This window comes from Triticum aestivum, chromosome 7B (genome assembly GCF_018294505.1).
Source record: "Triticum aestivum cultivar Chinese Spring chromosome 7B, IWGSC CS RefSeq v2.1, whole genome shotgun sequence".
Classification (NCBI taxonomy): domain Eukaryota; kingdom Viridiplantae; phylum Streptophyta; class Magnoliopsida; order Poales; family Poaceae; genus Triticum; species Triticum aestivum.
Window position 1 is genome coordinate 592945044 of NC_057813.1, and position 10572 is coordinate 592955615.

Consider the following 10572-nt stretch of genomic DNA (forward strand, 5'->3'; position numbering starts at 1 on the left):
GGATTAAGCGAAGATTGGCTAAGGACGAGGTGACGATGCGCGTGGGAAATGGTTCCAAAGTCAATGTGATCGCAGTCGGCACGCTACCTCTACATCTACCATCGGGATTAGTTTTAGACCTAAATAATTGTTATTTGGTGCCAGCATTGAGCATGAACATTATATCTGGATCTTGTTTGATGCGAGACGGTTATTCATTTAAGTCAGAGAATAATGGTTGTTCTATTTATATGAGTAATATCTTTTATGGTCATGCACCCTTAAAGAGTGGTCTATTTTTATTGAATCTCGATAGTAGTGATACACATATTCATAGTGTTGAAACCAAAAGATGCAGAGTTGATAATGATAGTGCAACTTATTTGTGGCACTGCCATTTAGGTCATATCGGTGTAAAGCGCATGAAGAAACTCCATACTGGTGGGCTTTTGGAATCACTTGACTATGAATCACTTGGTACTTGCGAACCATGCCTCATGGGCAATATGACTAAAACACCGTTCTCCGGAACTATGGAGCGAGCAACTGATTTGTTGGAAATCATACATACTGATGTTTGTGGTCCAATGAATGTTGAGGCTCACGGCGGGTATCGTTATTTTCTCACCATCACAGATGATCTGAGCAGATATGGGTATATCTACTTAATGAAACACAAGTCTGAAACATTTGAAAAGTTCAAAGAATTTCAGAGTGAAGTGGAAAATCATCGTAACAAGAAAATAAAATTTCTACGATCTGATCGTGGAGGAGAATATTTGAGTTACGAGTTTGGTTTACATTTGAAACAATGCGGAATAGTTTCGCAACTCACGCCACCCGGAACACCACAATGAAATGGTGTGTCCAAACGTCGTAATCGTGCTTTACTAGATATGATGCAATCTATGATGTCTCTTACTGATTTACCGCTATTGTTTTGGGGTTATGCTTTAGAGATGACCGCATTCACGTTAAATAGGGCACCATCAAAATCCATTGAGACGACGCCTCATGAACTGTGGTTTGGCAAGAAACCAAAGTTGCAGTTTCTTAAAGTTTGGGGCTGCGATGCTTATGTGAAGAAACTTCAACCAGATAAGCTCGAACCCAAATCGGAGAAATGTGTCTTCATAGGATACCCAAAAGAAATTGTTGGGTACACCTTCTATCACAGATCTGAGGGCAAGATTTTCGTTGCTAAATTCGGATCCTTTCTAGAGAAGGAGTTTCTCTCGAAAGAAGTGAGTGGGAGAAAGTAGAACTTGACGAGGTAACTGTACCTGCTCCCTTATTGGAAAGTAGTTCATCACAAGAACCGGTTCCTGTGACAACTACACCAATTAGTGAGGAAGCTAATGATATTGATCATGAAACTTCAGATCAAGTTTCTACTGAACCTCGTAGGTCTACTAGAGTAAGATCCGCACCAGAGTGGTACGGTAATCCTATTCTGGAAGTCATGTTACTTGACCATGGTGAACCTACGAACTATGAGGAAGCGATGATGAGCCCAGATTCCGCAAAATGGCTAGAGGCCATGAAATCTGAGATGTGATCCATGTATGAGAACAAAGTATGGACTTTGGTTGACTTGCCCGATGATCGGCAAGCCATTGAGAATAAATGGATCTTTAAGAAGAAGACTGATGCTGATGGTAATATAACTGTCTATAAAGCTCGACTTGTTGCGAAAGGTTTTCGACAAGTTCAAGGGGTTGACTATGATGAGACTTTCTCACCCGTCGCGATGCTTAAGTCTGTCCGAATCATGTTAGCAATTGCTGCATTTTATGATTATGAAATTTGGCAAATGGATGTCAAAACTGCATTCTTGAATGGATTTCTAGAAGAAGAGTTGTATATGATGCAACCAGAAGGTTTTGTTGATCCAAAAGGTGCTAACAAAGTGTGCAAGCTCCAGCGCTCCATTTATAGACTGGTGCAAGCATCTCGGAGTTGGAATAAACGCTTTGATAGTGTGATCAAAGCATATGGCTTTATACAAACTTTTGGAGAAGCCTGTATTTACAAGAAAGTGAGTGGGAGCTCTGTAGCATTTCTAATATTATATGTAGATGACATATTATTAATTGGAAATGATATAGAATTTCTGGATAGCATAAAGGGATACTTCAATAAAAGTTTTTCTATGAAAGACCTCGGTGAAGCTGCTTATATATTGGGCATCAAGATTTATAGAGATAGATCAAGACGCTTAATAGGACTTTCACAAAGCACATACCTTGATAAAGTTTTGAAAAAGTTCAAAATGGATCAGGCAAAGAAAGGGTTCTTGCCTGTACTACAAGGTGTGAAGTTGAGTCAAACTCAATGCCCGACCACAGCAGAAGATAGAGAGAAAATGAAAGATGTTCCCTATGCTTCAGCCATAGGCTCTATCATGTATGCAATGCTGTGTACCAGACCTGACGTGTGCTTAGCAATAAGCTTGGCAGGAAGGTACCAAAGTAATCCAGGAGTGAATCACTGGACATCGGTCAAGAACATCCTGAAATACTTGAAAAGGACTAAGGATATGTTTCTCGTATATGGAGGTGACAAAGAGCTAGTCGTAAATGGTTACGTTGATGCAAGCTTTGACACTGATCCGGACGATTCTAAATCGCAAACCGGATATGTGTTTTTCTTAAACGGTGGAGCTGTAAGTTGGTGCAGTTCTAAACAAAGCGTCGTGGCGGGATCTACATGTGAAGCGGAGTACATAGCTGCTTCGGAAGCAGCAAATGAAGGAGTCTATATGAAGGAGTTCATTTCTGACCTAGGTGTCATACCTAGGGCATCGGGACCAATGAAGATCTTCTGGGACAATACTGGTGCAATTGCCTTGGCAAAGGAATCCAGATTTCACAAGAGGACCAAGCACATCAAGAGACGCTTCAATTCCATCTGGGACCAAGTCCAGGTGGGAGACATAGAGATTTGCAAGATACATACGGACCTGAATGTTGCAGACCCGTTGACTAAGCCTCTTTCACGAGCAAAACATGATCAGCACCAAGACTCCATGGGTGTTAGAATCATTACTGTGTAATCTAGATTATTGACTCTACTGCAAGTGGGAGACTGAAGGAAATATGCCCTAGAGGCAATAATAAAGTTATTATTTATTTCCTCATATCATGATAAATGTTTATTATTCATGCTAGAATTGTATTAACCGGAAACATGATACATATGTGAATACATAGACAAACATATAGTCACTAGTATGCCTCTACTTGACTAGCTCATTAATCAAAGATGGTTATGTTTCCTAACCATAGACATGTGTTGTCATTTGATTAATGGGATCACATCATTAGGAGAATGATGTGATTGACATGACCCATTCCGTTAGCCTAGCACTTGATCGTTTAGTATGTTGCTATTGCTTTCTTCATGACTTATACATGTTCCTGTAACTATGAGATTATGCAACTGCCATTTACCGGAGGAACACTTTGGGTGCTACCAAACGTCACAATGTAACTGGGTGATTATAAAGGAGTACTGCAGGTGTCTCCAAAGGTACTTGTTGGGTTGGCGTATTTCGAGATTAGGTTTTGTCACTCCGATTGTCGGAGAGGTATCTCTGGGCCCTCTCGGTAATGCACATTACTATAAGCCTTGCAAGCAATGTGACTAATGAGTTAGTTGCAAGATGATGCATTACGTAACGAGTAAAGAGACTTGCCGGTAACGAGATTGAACTAGGTATTGAGATACCGACGATCGAATCTCGGGCAAGTAACATACTGATGACAAAGGGAACAACGTATGTTGTTATGTGGTTTGACCGATAAAGATCTTCGTACAATATGTAGGAGCCAATATGAGCATCCAGGTTCCGCTATTGGTTATTGACCGAGAATAGTTCTAGGTCATGTCTACATAGTTCTCGAACCCGTAGGGTCCGCACGCTTAACGTTACGATGACAGTTTTATTATGAGTTTATAAGTTTTGATGTACCGAAGTTTGTTCGGAGTCCCGGATGTGATCACGGACATGACGGGGAGTCTCGAAATGGTCGAGACATAAAGATTGATATATTGGACGACTATATTCGTACACCGGAAGTGTTCCGGGGGTTTTTGGAGAAAACCGGAGTGCCGCAGGGTTACCGGAACCCCCCGGGAGAAGTAATGGGCCTTATGGGCTTTAGTGGAGAGAGAGAGGGACAGCCAGGATGGGCCGCACGCCCCCTCCCCCTCTGGTCCGAATTGTACTAGGAGAAGGGGGGCGCCCCCCTCTTTCCCTCTCCCTCTCCCCCTTCCTTTCCCCCTCCTAGTAGGAGTAGGAAAGAGGGAGTCCTACTCCTACTAGGAGGAGGACTCCTCCTCCTTGGAGCGCCCCCTAGGGTCGGCCGGCCTCCCCCCTTGCTCCTTTATATACGGGGGCAGGGGGCACCCTAGGACACACAAGTTGATCTTCAAGATCGTTCCTTAGCCGTGTGCGGTGCCCCCCTCCACCATATTCCACCTCGGTCATATCGTCATGGAGTTTAGGCGAAGCCCTGCGCCGGTAGAACATCATCATCGTCACCACGCCGTCGTGCTGACGGAACTCATCCCCGACACTTTGCTGGATCGGAGTCCGAGGATCGTCATCAAGCTGAACGTGTGCTGAACTCAGAGGTGCCGTACGTTCGGTACTTGGATCGGTCGGATCGTGAAGGCGTACGACTACATCAACCGCGTTGTCATAATGCTTCCGCTTACGGTCTACGAGGGTACGTGGACAACACTCTCCCCTCTCGTTGCTATGCATCACCATGATCTTGCGTGTGCGTAGGAAAATTTTGAAATTACTATGTTCCCCAACACACTATAGGATGGGGCATGTATCTTTTGATAAGATGAGTAGAATATTTCTGAATGTGATGTGTTGAATAGGCAAGGGAAAGTTAACATGTGATGTTTGCGAATATGCAAAACACACACGAGCCTCATATGTGAGTAAGGACCTTAGGAGCATATCTCCTTTTATGCTTATTCGTTCGGATGTATGGACTGGCCCAGTAGTGTCAATTAATGGAAAGAAGTATTTTGCTACCTTTATTGGCTGCTACTCTCGTATGAGTTGTATTTACTTGATGCGTCACAAGGATGAGGTGTTTAGCTGTTTTCAGAACTCCCATGCTCTTGTAAAGAACCAGTTTCAGGTACAGGTCAAGGTGCTCAGGACTGACAATGGCACAGAGTATGTGAACAACATTTTTGGGGCTTTCATGGCTGAGCAAGGGATTCTTCATCAAACTTCATGCCCGGACACCCCACCTCAGAATGGAGTGGCTGAAAGGAAAAATCGTCATATTCTCGAGGTTGCTCGGTCGCTGATGTTTACCATGAATGTGCCCAAGTTCTTATGGGATGAAGCAGTTATGATAGCCACATACCTGATAAACCGGACACCTTCTAGGATACTAGGTATGAAATTGCCATCTGAGTTGCTCGTTGGAGATAATAAGTTTGTTGTTTCCCCAAAGTTGTTTGGTAGTACCTGCTTTGTTCGTGATCATCGACCATCTATTGGAAAGCTTGATCCTCGAGCAGTGAAGTGTGTCTTTCTGAGATACTCTTCTAGTCAGCAGGGGTATAAATGTTGGTGTCCCTCTAAAAAAACGCAGGTTTGTAAGTATGGATGTTACCTTTAGGGAGTCTGAGCCATTCTATGGTGAGCCGACTGATCTCAAACTGTTGTTTGCAGAGCTAGACCACCTACACCCAGTGCAAGATGGTCAAGTGGGGGAGAAGGATGCTTCTCATACTCACAGTGATTCTGTGGGCATTAACACTGATAATGATGTGCAAGTTCAGGTCCAACCAATTGTAGGTACAATTCCAGTTAGTACTCTCACCAATGATGATGTGCAGGTTCATGTCGAGCCAACTGTCGATACACTTAAGATTGATGCTCTCCAGGTTCCTGTTCGGGGTCGATGGCAGACGAATACCCTGGTGTACTCTCGACGGCAACCACACATGCAGGGGGGGCAGCAAGGCATTGAGGCAAGAGTGTGGGTGAGTAGCAAGGCAGTGAGGCAAGCTCATCTGACACGGTGGAGCTGCCCATTGTGTTGCGAATTGCTACATGTGAAGCGGCAAGGAAGGGTGAAGTAGCAAGGAAGGCTCTACCAAAGGATGATGCTTGTGATGACCTTGATATTGGAAATTTTGTGTCTTATAAGGCTTTTTCACTTTCATATAAGGCGTTTGTTGCCTCCCTTCAAACTGTGTCAATCCCAAAGCATTGGAAGGCTGCAAAGCAAGATCCGAAGTTGCGTGAAGCAATGATAGAAGAGTTGGAAGCACTGAGAAAAAACAAGACGTGGGTGCTAACCACATTGCCAGCAGAAAAGAAAGCAGTGAGTTGTAAGTGGATCTATACAGTGAAGTAGAATCCCGAGGGGAAGGTGGAACGGTACGGCCAGATTGGTCGCCAGAGGATATAGTCAAACTTATGGAATTGACTATGATGAGACGTTTGCTCCCGTGGCAAAGATGAACACGGTAAGGATATTGGTCTCATGTGTTATAAACTTTGGGTGGAAGTTGCATCAATTAGATGTCAAGAATGCCTTCTTGCATGGTGAGTTGCAGGAAGAAGTGTACATGGAGATACCACCAGGTTTTGGTACTTCAAAGACCACGGGGAAGGTATGCAGGCTGAAGAAATCCTTGTATGGACTAAAGCAATCACCAAGGGCATGGTTTGATAGGTTCAGACTTGCGGTCCGTGGTATGGGGTATGGTCAGTGTAACGGTGACCACACCATGTTCTACAAGAACTTCGATCGAAAGATCATGATCCTTACTGTTTATGTGGATGACATTATCATCACTGGAGATGATAGGGAGGAAATAGAGAGATTGAAGGGCTGTCTGAGCAAGGAGTTTGAGGTAAAGGATTTGGGCAATCTAAAATACTTCCTTGGCATTGAAGTGGCTCGGACAGAGAAGGGAATCTCTATGTGCCAACAAAAATACACCTTGGATTTCTTGAGTGACATGGGCATGATGGGGTGTCGTGCTGCCCCTACTCCGATTGAACAAAATCATCAAGTGACAACACAATCAGGAGAGCTAGTGAATAAGGAAGATTGTCATAAATTGGTTGGGAGGTTATTGTACTTGTGTCATACCAGGCCTGGCATTACATACGCCGTGGGGGTGGTGAGCAGATACATGCATGAATCAAGGAGTGGGCATCTTGATATTGTGCAGAGAATCCTGAGATACTTGAAGGGGACTCCGGGTAAAGGGTTGTGGTTTGGGAAGAGTGGACACCTTGAGGTGGATGGCTATAGTGACTTTGACTGGGCCAGTTGTCAAGATGATAGAAGATCCACTTCTGGCTACTACGTGTTTGTGGGAGGAAAATTGGTGTCATGGAGAAGCAAGAAACAACCGGTTGTGTCTAGATCAACAGCAGAAGCTGAGTATAGAGCATTATCTCAAGGATTATGTGAGATGCTTTGGGTGAAGTACCTACTGAGTGAGTTGAACCTTCTGAGGAAGGGACCCTTGAAGGTGTGCTGTGACAATCAGTCAGCTATAGCCATTGTTAATAACCCAGTTCAACATGATAGGACAAAGCATGTGGAAATTGATTTCATTAAGAAGAAACTTGATGTTGGGATCATCGGCCTTACTCATGTCAGCTCTGGGCAACAGTTTGCGGATTGCTTGACAAAGGTACTGGGAACAAAGGATTGTAACTTGGCATGTAGATGGAAATGATAGATATCTACCACCCATCTTGAGGGGAGTGTGGAACCAGTATGGGCCCAAGTCCGTCTTCTTATCTCTTAGGTCCCAAGCCCATGTGGAGGTGCTGACCTAGAAAGGGGCATCCAGCCCTCCCGTTCCCAGAAGAGCCACCACACACGATAGACACCTCGCGCGAGTCACCAGACACCATGAGCTCTCCTATCTGAAGGTACTCCCCCTCTCGTCTCAACAAAATGTCTGTGCAGAAGAATGTGTGACCACACTGCTGACATAGAGTTTTATCCCACCACCAAATCGAAGTCCTCCTGGGCTATCACCTCTGCTTTCCACGATCCCCAACAACTACATACAACTCATGATCAAGGCTTGAGCATGCAAAAGATGATAGCTACCTGCCACACAAAAAATCGGATGACGAAATTTCCCCGTTGTGTGCGTGACGAAGCCATAGACGAGGGAGGAGGTCACCAACATTGCCGTCCTTGCCTGCGGCAGCAAATTGGTGGCCGGCCAGCATACCAAGGAGTAATTATCTCCAGTATAGTCAGAAGAATCCCGCGTCGGTTGTGCTCGACGCCGCCGCTGCTTCACAGGTTTAACCTTTTCCTTTTTTGAGGATTCCTTCACTGGCTTAATCAAACCTGGCCACATGTCCCGGCTATGTATTAAAAAATGTTACAAAATTGGTACAGCCAGGACATGTATCTTTTTCTTTTTTGACTATGTATTAAAAAATGTTAAAAAATGGTACAGCCGGGACATAGGAAAAAAAGAAATAGCCGATGCGGGACATAGTAAAAAAATCTTTAAAAATGGTACAGCCGGGACATGTACCAATTTTATAATACATAGTCAACATGTTTTCAAGATTAAGCCGGGACATCTACACAGGTTTAACATTTTTAAGCTTAACCAAACCCTTTTCTTTTTCTAGATTTGTATTTAACATTTTTCTAATAGATAGTCAACATTTTTTACACCATTTTTTTTAAATCAAGTGCTTGATTAACATTTTTCGAATCCAAGATTTACATTTTTAACACATGGTCAACATTTTTCCTATAAACATTTTAAACCTTTTTCAAATGCTTGATTAAAAATTTCAAATATAGGATTAACATTTTTCTAATACATCATAATATTTTTCTATGATTGTTTAACATTTGTCAAATGCTTTATCAATACCTTAAAGTGCAAGATTAACACTTTTTTAATGCATGGTCAATATTGTTTCTATACACATTTAACATTTTCCAAATGCTTGATTAAATTTTTTGAAATACTTCTTTAATATTTTTAAAAATGCTTGATTAATATTTTCATATGCATAATCAAAATATTTCATCATTTTTTTCACATGGTCAATATTTTTTCTAAACACATTCAACATATTTTTCAAACACTTTATTAACATTGTTCAAATACATTTTAAACATTTTTTGAAATTTTTGATTAACATATTTTAAATACATGATCAAGTTTTATAACAGACATTATATATTTGTCTGTATAAATTTTTCGTATGCATGGTCAACATTTTTATATACACATTTAACATTTAAAAATGCATGATTAACATTTTTAAAACACTACAAAAATTATACTTTGTAATATATATATTTGGACTTTTTAGAAGTGTAAAGAACAGTTAAAAAAGAGGTAAACAAATAAAACAAAAGGTCGAACAAACATAAAAAAGAGGCAATGGCCTCGCGCGATATGGGCCGGCCATTTGGGCCGGCGCCTCAGCGACAGCTGAGTCTGTCTCGCTTGCAGGGAGACATAGGGCGTATTTGGTTGATGTCCTCATCGCTTCGTGCGTCCCTAGAGTCTGCTTGAAAATTACCTGAAGAGTGTTTGGTTTAAATCCATGGCATAGAAGCTCGCCTGGCATGGCGACCTCAAAACTTTGCCTAGCCTGGCCGCTGACCCCAGGCACCTTGATTAGCCTCTCCCGGGCACTACGAATAGGTTGCCTGGGTGCTGCCTGGCAACCCATCTTTCTTTATTAGCAGGATTCTCTTGTGGGGCTAGGTCTGAAACAGACGCTTTTTTCACTGTAATCCTTCTTCAGGCTAGGTATGCAACCAAAACACTCCATGCCTGGGTAGGCAGAAAATTGCTAGTTCCCAGGCTGGGTCCAGGCATCAATTTTTCCCAGGCATGGAAGCCAGGTCGTGAACCAAACACGCCCATAGTCACGAGAGCTCCTATTGGGCGCGTTTAGCTTTTCTGGCGCCCACGCCCCATCCCTCGTGGGCCAGCCCATTTACATGGCTCACTATTGACTTTTGAGAGAAAAAAAAGAAAATCGAAATAGATTGTGAATTTAAAAATGTCATGATTCTGAAAATAAATCATTGGTTTGAAAAATATTCATTGAATTTGAAAACTAGTTCATCGAGTTTGAAAAAAAATCATCAATTAAAAAAAGATCATCGTAGTTGAGAAAAAGTTCATCGATTTGAAAAAAAGTTCATCCAATTTTTAAAAATGCCCATCAAATTTGAGAAAGAAAGTTCAACGATATGAAGAAAAAATTACGAATTTGAATAAAGTTCATCGAATTTTTTAAAAAATGGAAAAAGGAAATAAGAAAGGAGAAAGAAGAATAAAAAAGAAAATATATGTAACTAAACATATCTGGTGGTTTGGCTATGTGGTTACTGTCGATCGGGTTCGAAGCACTAAGCGACCGCAAAATAGGAATCGCCATTGCTTTTCGACCTTGTGGGCCGTGTCTTTTTAATATAAAAATTCAGAACAAGTTTTTTTAGGGAACTTAAATTTTAAGTAAAGTACAGAAAAATCTACCGCGCGGCCCAACCCAGGCCTGCAGCCGCACGCTGGCTCCCAGTT